Below are 12,173 nucleotides of genomic sequence, written 5' to 3'. Positions count from 1 at the left end.
TTATGGACCGCGCATGGCCATCGCACTCAGCGTCCGCCGCCTGATGGTCTATGGCGATTCGGATTTGGTGGTTAATCAAGTGATGAAAGAGTGGGACGTCAGGAACCCCACCATGACCACATACTGCAATGCAGTGAGGAAGCTCGAGAAGAAGTTTGAAGGTCTAGAACTCCACCATGTTCCGCGATGAAGAACCAAGCAGCTGATGAGTTGGCAAAACTCGGATCCACTCGGAGACCGGTCCCGAGTGATGTCTGCCTCGAGCACCTCCACCTTCCCTCAGTTAAAGAAGATCCTTTCACAGAGGAACCAGTACAACCAAAGAGTTCGATAGATCCGACTGAAGTCGACGTACCTGGTGTGGTTGATTTGATCATGGAGATTCTTGCTGTCATCCCCGATTGGACTGTGCCGATCATCGCATACATCCTGAGGCAGGAATTACCAGAAGACGAAGTCCAAGCCAGGCAGATCGTCCGCAGATCAAAGTCGTTCACTGTCATTGATGGCCAGTTGTACAAGGAAAGCGTTTCAGGCGTTCTTCAATGATGCATCTCCCCTGAGGAGGGGCAGTTAATCCTGGAAGAAATCTAGTCGGGAACCTGCGGTCATCACGCCTCTTCAAGAGCAATCGTCGCCAAAGCATTCAGAGCTGGCTTGTTCTGGCTGCAGGCGAATGAAATGGCTAAAGATATGGTCGACCGATGTGAAGGCTGTCAGTTCTACTCCAACAAGTCCCACAAGCCAACATCTGTGTTGAAGACAATCCCTCTTGTTTGGCCGTTTGCAGTATGGGGATTAGATACAGTCGGTCCATTCAGGACAGGCCAAGGGGGATACACACATTTGTTGGTGGCAGTCGACAAGTTCACAAAATGGATTGAAGCCAAGCCCATCAAGAAGCTCGACGCCCTAACAGCCATCAAGTTTGTTAGGGACATCATCTCCAGATTCGGGGTACCTCACAGCATAATCACGGACAACGGGACAAACTTTGACTCGGACAGATTCAAATGTTTCTGTGCAAGCCAAGGTATCCGAGTGGATTTTGCATCTGTGGCGCATCCTCAAACAAACGGACAAGCAAAGCGGGCGAATAGACTTATTCTGCAAGGCTTGAAGCCTCGACTCCTGCGAGAGGTGGGACATGCCGCTGGCGCATGGGTCATCGAGCTACCTTCGGTGCTTTGGGGTCTACGCACAACCCCGAATAGATCTACAGGGCGATCACCGTTCTTCCTCGTTTACGGAGCAGAAGCGGTCCTTCCGAGTGACTTCCTCCACAATGCTCCACGAGTCGAACTCTTCTCCGAAGCTGAAGCAGAACAAGCAAGGCAAGACGGAGTGGACCTTCTAGAGGAGGAGCGCGAGATGGCACTGACTCGCTCAACCATTTATCAGCAAGATCTGCGGCGCTTTCACGCGCGACACGTCAGGAGTCGTACATTCCAAGCAGGCGACCTGGTGCTCCGAGTGGATCAGCAAAGACCTCACAAGTTGGCTCCCGCCTGGGAAGGACCCTTCATCATCTCCAAGGTGCTGAACAACGGAGCATACATACTCTACAACATCGACAGGGAAACAGACGAGCCGCGAGCATGGAACAGAGATCTCCTGAAGCGCTTCTACACGTGACTGTCGACTGAAGCAATGTAAAGAACAAGTATTGGTGAAATAATACAAAGCAGATTGAGTTTTTGCAGATTCAAAATTCTTCCGCGGTCGCAGACTCCGGTCTCAAAAAAAAAACTTAGTTGCGATCAAGAATCGCCTAAGTACTAACTTTCTCTGAGTGTGCACTAAACGTCGCACTCGGGGACTTAGTTGCGATCAAGAATCCCCTAAGTACTAACTTTCTCCGAGTGTGCACTAAACGTCGCACTCGGAGACTTAGTTGCGATCAAGAATCTCCTAAGTACTAACTTTCTCCGAGTGTGCACTAAATGTCGCACTCGGGGACTTAGCTGCGATCAAGAATCGCCTAAGTACTAACTTTCTCCGAGTGTGCGCTAAACGTCGCACTCGGAGACTTAGCTGCGATCAAGAATCGCCTAAGTACTAACTTTCTCCGACTGTGCACTAAACGTCGCACTCGGGGACTTAGCTGCAATCAAGAATCGCCTAAGTACTAACTTTCTCCGAGTGTGCACTAAACGTCGCACTCGGGGACTTAGCTGCGATCAAGAATCGCCTAAGTACTAACTTTCTCCGAGTGTGCACTAAACGTCGCACTCGGAGACTTAGCTGCGATCAAGAATCGCCTAAGTACTAACTTTCTCCGAGTGTGCACTAAACGACGCACTCAGAGACTTAGCTGCGATCAAGAATCGCCTAAGTACAAACTTTCTCCGAGTGTGCACTTCACGTCGCACTCGGGGACTTAGATGCGATCAAGAATCGCCTAAGTACAAATTTTCTCCGAGCGTGCACTAACCGTCGCACTCGAGGACTTAACTGCGATCAATAATCGCTTAAATAGAAAGCTTCCTTCGACTGTATCCTACAGATACACTCGGAGGCTCAGCAGATCCTCATTGAGGCTCATGTGGATGTCAAGACCACTGACAATTACATGAGTAGCAGAACCTCATTGAGGCTCATGTAGATGTCAAGACCACTGACAATTACATGAGTAACAACTCGCTCCAAGTACGACTTGACAGTCACACTCGAAGACTTAGCCGCGATCACGAATCGCCTAAGTACTCAAATGTCTTCGACTGTATCCTACAGATACACTCGGGGACTCAACAGACCCTCAGTGAGGTTCATGTAGATGCCAAGACCACTGACAATTACATGAGTAGCATAACCTCATTGAGGCTCATGTGGATGTCAAGACCACTGACAATTACATGAGTAACAACTCGCTCCGAGTACGACCTGACAATCGCACTCGAAGGCTTAGCTGGGATCATGAATCGCCTAAGTAATCTATTGCCTTCGAGTGTATCCTACAGATCCACTTGGATACTCAGCAGACCCTCAGTGAGGCTCATGCAGATGTCAAGACAACTGACAATTACATGCTCCGCATGTTTTCCATTGGCTTCACCAAGAAACGCCAAACAAAAACATGAGCCAAAATCGTATCAACAACTCTTTGGCAAAAGAAGAGCAAAAGGTTCGATTCAAATTCAAAGTTCACCTAAGGATAGTTGGCTCAGTGTAGATCAAGCTTATCCACACCGAACCAAGAATGTGACGGCCAACAACAGTGGCCAAAGTTTATTACAACCAACACTCGACATACCGAGGTAAAAGTTTTCTCAAGCATCGTCAGGACTGGCGCTGGGACTGGCAGGCTCTATGAATGTGTCGAGGTCGATCCCGTCGGCGATGCGGGTGGCGCTCTCAAGGAAGGTCTCCATGAAGTCTTCGAATCCAAGTTTTTTCGTGTTGGCGACCTGCAACGCCTTCAGCTTCTCTTCGCACACCTCCTTGCAATGCACTCGGACTAGAGACAGAGCGACGTCCGCACCACAGCGAGCCGCAGATTTCTTCCATGACTGCACTCGGTTCGGGACCTCCTCCACCCGAGTCATCAAGCCTTCCATCTCGTGTCGAGACTCGTCTTTAGGCCAAAGCTCCTTGTCGATTCGGCCGACGACTTCTCTCAGTCGATCGATGAAAGGTCCAACTTTGCCCAGGCGAATGTGCGCTCGGAGCAGATCTCGATTGGCGTCCTCGCCAAGTGGAATGTTCTCAAGCATCGACCGCTCAACGTCAGCTGCTTCAACCTCAGCGTCCATGCAAAAATCTGCAAAGACAGGACGAGCAAACAGTCAGCGCAGAATGAAATGCACAGTCCACAAACACTCGAAAAAACAAGACTTACCACCGAGAAGCGCTATCATCTTCCGGGCCCAATCACTGACGTAATTTTCCTGTGCTATGCACTGCCTGTTCAGCACTTTCATCTGCCCCATCAGCTCCGTCCTTTGTTTCCCCATTTTCTCCACCTCAGCAGTCAAAGCCTTGTTTGCCTCACGGGCCTGCTCTAAGGACTTTTCTTGTTCCGCCAGAACATCCTTCATACCAGCCATTGCAACCATTGCTGCAGCCAGCTCACCAGCAAACTGAACCTTTTCAGCCCTCAGAGTCTCGTACGCTGTCCCCATCTCGCAAGTTTTCTGCAAGTCAGCGCCAAGAGACGGTCAGAAAAATTCAACAATAAAAAATCTAAGTTCTTCAGACCCATGCCGACGCAAGTAGTCGACAGCGGTCTCGGGGACTAAACCCAGTGGGTTCACTAAGAGTGACCCCACTGGCATGAAACTCAAACAGGTCCGCCCTATTGAGCTACATGACAACACCTAAGCCTATGAGGCCACTACTACCCGACCTGAGTAAAATTACTCTCGGGGACTCATCCAGTAGGTGCACTCCGAGTGCCCCAACTGTTAACATTCGAATAGATTAATTTTTGATCTGATCAATTTAAAGAAAATGTGTATAAAGACAACTGCCGGTGCAAGCACTCGATAGAAGTCTCGGGGACTACACCCACTGGGTTCACTACGAGTGAACCCATTGCACAAAATCATATGATATCCGAGCACACCCAGTGGGTTACAAGAGGAAAGTAAATACTTACTAGCCCACTTACTCGGATATCATCCCGCAGTTCCAAGCTTCGCTTGTACAAGGACGCGATGGAATCGTACGCCTTCTTGGCCTCTCCCGCCATCAGCTCCGCCTGCACCATGGCCCCCTTGGCAGCTCCCACGTGATCTTCTGGTAGGCGCTGGACGTTGTACTCGACAGTCGACGGGCCTGGCATCATAGGAGGCTCCTTGGGCATCCCAAGGCCTGCTCCAGTCGGTTCAGTAACAATCAGCGCCGTTTCAGTCGACGGCATCACCTCAGTTGGCGGCGCGTCCATGGCGAGAGTAGTAACCGGCGGAACAGCCTCAAGGACAGGCACCGCAGCTTGCTCAGACCTCCCCTGGTCGCCCTCCTCCACAAAAATCACCCCTGAGAGAAACCCGACCGAACGGCGTGAGACCACAGGAAAAAGGCAAGACCAAAGACAGAATTGGTGACGTAATAACGTAGGCTCTCGGAGTCACTACGACGCACCTGGCTAGGATGTGGCGACGTTGTCCATGTCCATGGGATCGTCCCCCTGGCGTGTCGTAGAGGTGGCAGAGGTGGCAACTCTGTCGAGTAAAATTCATTCGACCAATAAGCAGGAGTTCAATCAAATACTGAAGGAAGATAGAAAGACAATGCACTTACGTTGAGGTGACGGGAACCGTGACCCTCATCTGCGGCAAGGCCTTCCGAGGCTTAGATCCACTCGGTTTGGCCACTTTGGAGGGTTGGCCCGCGGGCTCAGAAGCAGAGTCCCTGGTCCTCTTTGTGCTCCGAACACTCGGAGCCACGGGAATGGCTGGCGAAGCACTCGGTACCACAGGAGAAGCTGGCGGAGCTGGTGACGCACTCGAGGATGCTGGAGGAGCTGAAGGAGCCACAGGTTCATGACGGCGCTTAGTCCGAGGCTCTGGCGGTGGAGGTGGCGAGTTCTGCTCCTCATCTGCCTCTTCTTCTTCTGCGGACTCCTCTTCTGTCTCCCCGCTATCGGAGACGTACTCGCCGCTCTCCACGCTGCCCTCTTGGCTGCCTTCCTCCTCCTCGGCCAAATTCCCGTTCGAGACGGGAGAAAACCAGTTAGTCCACTCCTGCACAAGATACAGTCGACGACATAAGACGTCAGACAGTGATTCAAGAACGCAATAAATCTAAGATAGTTGTGTGCACTCAACAAGTTGTACTCACTGCGTTTGGAGGAGGATTGTACGCCCGGAAGGCCTTCACTCGCCGAGCTCCTCTAGGGTTTTCGCAGGCGCCGGTGATGTTGAGGACCCACGACGCCACCATCTCCCCGGTCACGCACTCGACGTTGGTCCGAGTGGAGTCCTCAGGCCCTGTGTAATGCCACATGGCGTGCTGTCGAGCTTGCAGAGGCTGGATATGCCGACCCATGAAAACCTCCAACAAATCTATGCCAGTGACTCCCCTTCGGACGACCTCTACAAGCGCGTCGACCAGAGGCCGGATCTCGGTTTTCTCCGCCTTCGTGAGCGCGAGCTGCCTAGGAGGAGCCGGTCGGTCTAAGCTAAAAGGAGGGAGTCTAGTGGTAGCATTCGGGCAAGCAACGTCCTGGGAGTAGAACCATGTCGACTGCCAGTTCCTAACAGATTCACTCAACTGCAGAGCAGGATAGCTACTTTTACTCTTCTTTTGGAAGCCTAAGCCTCTACAGAGCTGGAGAAGGTGGGTTTTGTCATCCGACTGGCTAAGCCGTTTGATGGTCTGGGATCTAGCAGAGAAGATATGTTTGAAAAGCCCCCAATGGGGAGGACAGCCAATGAAACACTCGCACAATACGACGAAGGCAGAGAGATGAGCTATGGCATTGGGAGGAAAATGGTGGAGCTGCGCCCCGAAGTGGTTCATGATACCTTTGAAGAAGGGGTGTGGAGGCAGAGAAAAACCTCGGTACAGATGGCTGAGGAGCAAGACACGCTCCTCTTCCTGGGGCGCCGGCTTGGTCTCGCCTTCCGCCGGCAACCTCCACGACTTGTGCGCAATCATCCCGTGCTCCACCAACTCCAGCAGGTTCTCCTCCGTCACCGTGGAGGGGAGGAAATCCCCCTGGATCCACCCCGCCGGGAGCGTTCGCTGCCGCCGCTGAGCAGGAGCCGCCGCCTGCCCCTTCTTCTTCGCCTCTAGCTGGCTAGTCTGCCCCTTGGTCATGGCAGAGGGTGTGGATCCGCGGGGGAGAAGAAGAAGGAAGGAGCTTGGGGTGCGCAGGAGGTGGCAAGAGGAGCGGAGCAGGCAGGTGCAAGATATCCGGCGAGTGTAACGAAAAAACCCTCGTCGCTGAGGTTTAAGTAAGGTTCCGACTAGGTCAGTGGCAAGTGGCCCCGAAATCTTATCCCCCGACTGGTCGCGGCGATATCAGTGGAGAAGATGAAGGCACGGGAATCGAGGCGTTAGGTACTACTCGAGCGCGATGTCGTCATCCCCGCTGAGCGCGCGGTATCCGAAATTTGAGGATCCCGAAAATTCCGCCGCTATCAGTTGACTGGTCACGTCAGAAGATACCACGGAAGCACTCGGTTCCCGACAGTTTGTTTCACAAATACTTCCACTCGGATCGTTGGTCAAAGAAGATAAAATGGATCGAGGCAAGCAACGCCAAAGTCGCATCCGTACCAGCCGGATCCATACTTCAAGCATCGCTTCGTCGTTCCAACCCCAATCCATTCGGGGACTAATGATGGGGTTATAGTCCTAGGCTAGGGTCATAGGCCTGCCCTGTAGGTCCTACCCAAGGACTACCCCTCATAAGGGACAAGGCCCTTAGTCAGTTCCGACATAACTAAGGACTTCCCATCATCCAGTCGGTAACGGATCCTCCATCATCCAGTCGGAGGTGAGCATTCGGAGTATATCAAACTAACCGACTGGATTCCACTCTGTGCATCATACCCCCCCTGGAGGGAAACGGTCGTACGTTTCCATGTGCCTTTATTAGCATTTAAGACATACATTACCTGTAACGTAGGCATTTATTCGCCACTACTCCACCCCTGTGCACCGAACCGTTGTGGAGGGCAGCGCACTCTATATAAGCCGCCCTCCCCCACTGGTGCAGGGGTTAGCAATTCACTGTAATCCATATTCCACTCGACAACAAGCTCCCAGAGCACTGAGACGTAGGGCTATTACCTCCACCGTAGAGGGCATGAACTCATACAACCTCGCCGTAGCTAAGGCTCTGCCCATCCTTTCGTACCCTACACATCTACTGTCAGACTTATACCCACGACACCGAGTGTTTTGTGTGTGCAAGTGTTTTGCACCCGTTGCATGTGAACGTTGAGTCTATCACACCCGATTATCATGTGGTGTCTCGAAACGACAAACTGTCGCAACGGTGCATAGTCGGGGAGAACACAATTTCGTCTTGATATTTTAGTGAGAGATCACCTCATAATGCTACCTCGTTCTAAGAAAAATAAGGTGCATAAAAGGATTAACATCACATGCAATTCATAAATGACATGATATGGCCATCATCATGTGATTCTGGATCTCCATCACCAAAGCACCGACACGATCTTCTTGTCACCGGCGCCACACCATGATCTCCATCAACGTGTCGCCATCGGGGTTATCGTGCTACTTATGCTATTACTACTAAAGCTACGTCCTAGCAATATAGTAAACACATCTGCAAACACAAACGTTAGTTTAAAGACAACCCTATGGCTCCTGCTGGTTGCCGTACCATCGACGTGCAAGTCAATATTAACTATTACAACATGATCATCTCATACATCCAATATATCACATCACGTCATTGGCCATATCATATCACAAGCATACCCTGCAAAAACAAGTTAGACGTCCTCTAATTTGTTGTTGCATGTTTTACGTGGCTGCTATGGGTATCTAGTATGATCGCATCTTACTTACGCAAAAATCACAAGGAGATGTGCAAATTGCTATTTAACCTTTCCTAGGACTGCCTCGGTCAAAACCAATTCAACTAAAGTTGAAGAAACCGACTCCCACTAGTCATCTTTATGCAACGTGGTTGCATGTCAATCGATGAAACCGGTCTTTCGTAAGCGTACGAATAATGTCGGTTCGGGGCGCTTCAATCCAACAATACCGCCGTATCGAGAAAAAATTAAGGAGGGCACCAAATCGAACATCACCGTCCACAAAACCCTTTGTGTTCTACTCGAGATAACATCTACGCATGAACCTAGCTCATGATGTGTAACGCCCCGGACACACCCGCCGGCGGTCGTTACTCCTGGCACGATCTAGACCGGCCTCACATATCAATACTAGTCTTTTCTGCGCACTTTGTCCTCAGTCATACGCACCCGGGATCAACTTCCCGGTCGGTTACCCATCCTAGAACTACTCCAAGCCAATCACACTTAACTTGGGAGTTCTGTTCGAATGGGCTCTCGAAAAAGAAGGAAATCCTTATTGATATGAGTAGTCTATCATCCCTAATAAGCCAAGCTATCACATACACCACCACTCAGAGGAACCGACGTCCTCGTTGGGCCACAGGAGCGCTCCCTCTTGGCACAAAAGTATGTGCATCCAGTCGAGTACATGTACCATGCCGTGTGCCACGACGGGTCACAAACGTCATGAACAACATGACCGCACACCTATCTGCAAACATCCGTGCAACTGCGAGGGTTGGCTCTGATACCAAACTTGTAACGCCCCGGACACACCTGCCGACGGTCGTTACTCCTGGCAGGATCTAGACTGGCCTCACATATCAATACTACGTTTGTGCATCCAGTCGAGTACATGTACCATGCCGTGTGCCACGACGGGTCACAAACGTCATGAACAACATGATCGCACACCTGTCTGCAAACATCCGTGTAACTACGAGGGTCGGCTCTGATACCAAACTTGGAACGCCCTGGACACACCTGCAGCGGTCGTTACTCCTGGGAGGATCTAGAATGGCCTCACATATCAATACTAGTCTTTTCTACGCACTTTGTTCTCACTCATGCGCACCCGAGATCAACTTCCCGGTCGGTCACTCATCCTAAAACTACTCCAAGCCAAGCACGCTTAACTTGGGAGTTATGTTCGAATGGGCTCCCGGAAAAGAAGGAATTCCTTATTGATATGAGTAGTCTATGATCCCTAATAAGCCAGGCTATCACATGATGTCACTGTTGGGGAACGTTGCATGGGAAACAAAAAGTTTCCTACGCGCATGAAAACCTATCATGGTGATGTCCATCTACGAGAGGAGATTCGGATATACGTACCCTTGTAGATCGCAAAACAGGAAGCGTTAAGAAACGCGGTTGATGTAGTGGAACGTCCTCACGTCCCTCGATCCACCCCGCGAACCGTCCCACGAACCGTCCCGCGATCCGTCCCATGATCCGCTCCGATCTAGTGCCGAACGGACGGCATCTCCGCGTTCAGCACACGTAAAAGTCGACGATGATATCGGCCTTCTTGATCCAGCAAGCAAGACGGAGAAGTAGATGAGTTCTCTGGCAGCGTGACGGTGCTCCGGTGGTGGTGAAGGATCTACTCCTCCATGGCTCCGCCCGAGCTCCGCAGAAATACGATCTACAGGTAAAACTATGGTGTATAGATCTGAGTTGCACGTGGCAAAAGTTGTTTCAAATCAGCCCTAAATCACCACTATATATAGGAGGGAGGGAGGGGAGGAGGCAGCCTCAAAACCTCAAGGTTTGGCCGAAATTGGAGGTGGAGGAGTCCTACTCCAATCCTACTTGGAGTAGGATTCCACCTTCCCACTTGGAAACTCTTCCCACCTTGTGTTTTTTCCTTCTAAAACCTTATGGGCCTTAGTGGGAACTTATTCCAACACACTAAGGGCTGGTTTATCTCTTCCCATGGTCCATGAGACCCCTTGGGGCGTGACACCCCTCCCGATGGTCCCCGACACCCCTCCCGACACTCCCAGTACACTACCGATGAGCCCGAAACTTTTCTGGTGACCAAAACAGGACTTTCTATATTAATCTTTACCTCCGGACCATTCCGGAGCTCCTCGTGACGTCATGGATCTCATTCGGGACTCTGAACAACTTTCAGTTACCAACACCAATAACTCAACTATACCGAAACATCACCGAACCTTAAGTGTGCAGACCCTGCGGGTTCGAGAACTATGCAGACATGACCTGAGACACTCCCCGATCAATATCCAGACACTCTCCGATCAATATCCAATAGCGGGACCTGGATGCCCATATTGGATCCTACATATTCTACGGAGATCTTATCGGTTGAACCTCAGTGTCAAGGATTCATACAATCCCGTATGACATTCCCTTTGTCCTTCGGTATGTTACTTGCCCGAGATTTGATCGTCGGTATTCGCATACCTATTTCAATCTCGTTACCGGCAAGTCTCTTTACTCGTTCCGTAATACAAGATCATGTGACTTACACTTATTAACATTGCTTGCAAGGCTTGTGTGTGATGTTGTATTACCGAGTGGGCCCCGAGATACCTCTCCGTCACACGGAGTGACAAATCCCAGTCTTGATCCATACTAACTCAACGGACACCTTCGGAGATACGTGTATAGCACCTTTATAGTCACCCAGTTACATTGCAACGTTTGATGCACACAAGGTATTCCTTCGGTGCCAGTGAGTTATATCAGCTCATGGTCATAGGAACAAATACTTGACACGTAGAAAAGAGTAGCAATAAAACGACACGATCAATATGCTACGTTCATAGTTTGGGTCTTTTCCATCACATGATTCTCCTAATGATGTGATCCCGTTATCAAGTGACAACACTTGCCTATGGCCAGGAAACCTTGACCATCTTTGATCAACGAACTAGTCAACTAGAGGCTCAGTAGGGACAGTGTGTTGTCTATGTATCCACACATGTATTTGAGTTTCCAATCAATACAATTCTAGCATGGATAATAAATGATTATTATGAACAAGGAAATATAATAATAACTAATATATTATTGCCTCTAGGGCATATTTCCATCAGGGGATGCAGATGAGCCGGGGTGCAGAAAAGCCGTGTCCTAGGTAAATCACAAACTAACATACTAAAATATTTGTATCTTGTTGCAATGGACTATCATTGTCCTAGTCCCTACTATTAGAGACGAGTTGGTCACATCGGCTCCTTTATTAGTTTTTTCCTTCCCACGCACCATATTCCTCCTTGGTTTCAGTTTGTTGTTCTCGTAGTATTTTCAACTGATGCCTCACCAAATAAAAACCAACGAGTAATTTGAAACAATCTAAAGCAAATCGGTACTTTATGAAAATTATATTATATATTAACTCAATGAAATCAAACCAAACTAAATCTTTTCAAATCTCAATTAAATCAGAACTTTCATTTACTTCCCCTATGCATACTCATACGAGGTCTACTCTTACCAAAACATCAACTAAATCAAAATTTATCTTTCATTACCATATCCATATTCAAGTCGGACAAAATCTTATAAATTCTAGAATATGGTGAATGTAAGGCATCTGTCATATATAATTAGTGTTAAACCACTAGAATATGTATGCGCAAGTTGCAACCATGGACAATTAGCTACTATATTGCGCATACTTCATATCCCTGATGGGGG

Source organism: Hordeum vulgare, chromosome 5H (genome assembly GCF_904849725.1).
Source record: "Hordeum vulgare subsp. vulgare chromosome 5H, MorexV3_pseudomolecules_assembly, whole genome shotgun sequence".
In the NCBI taxonomy this organism is placed as follows: Eukaryota; Viridiplantae; Streptophyta; class Magnoliopsida; order Poales; family Poaceae; genus Hordeum; species Hordeum vulgare.
This window is presented reverse-complemented; position numbering follows the sequence as displayed.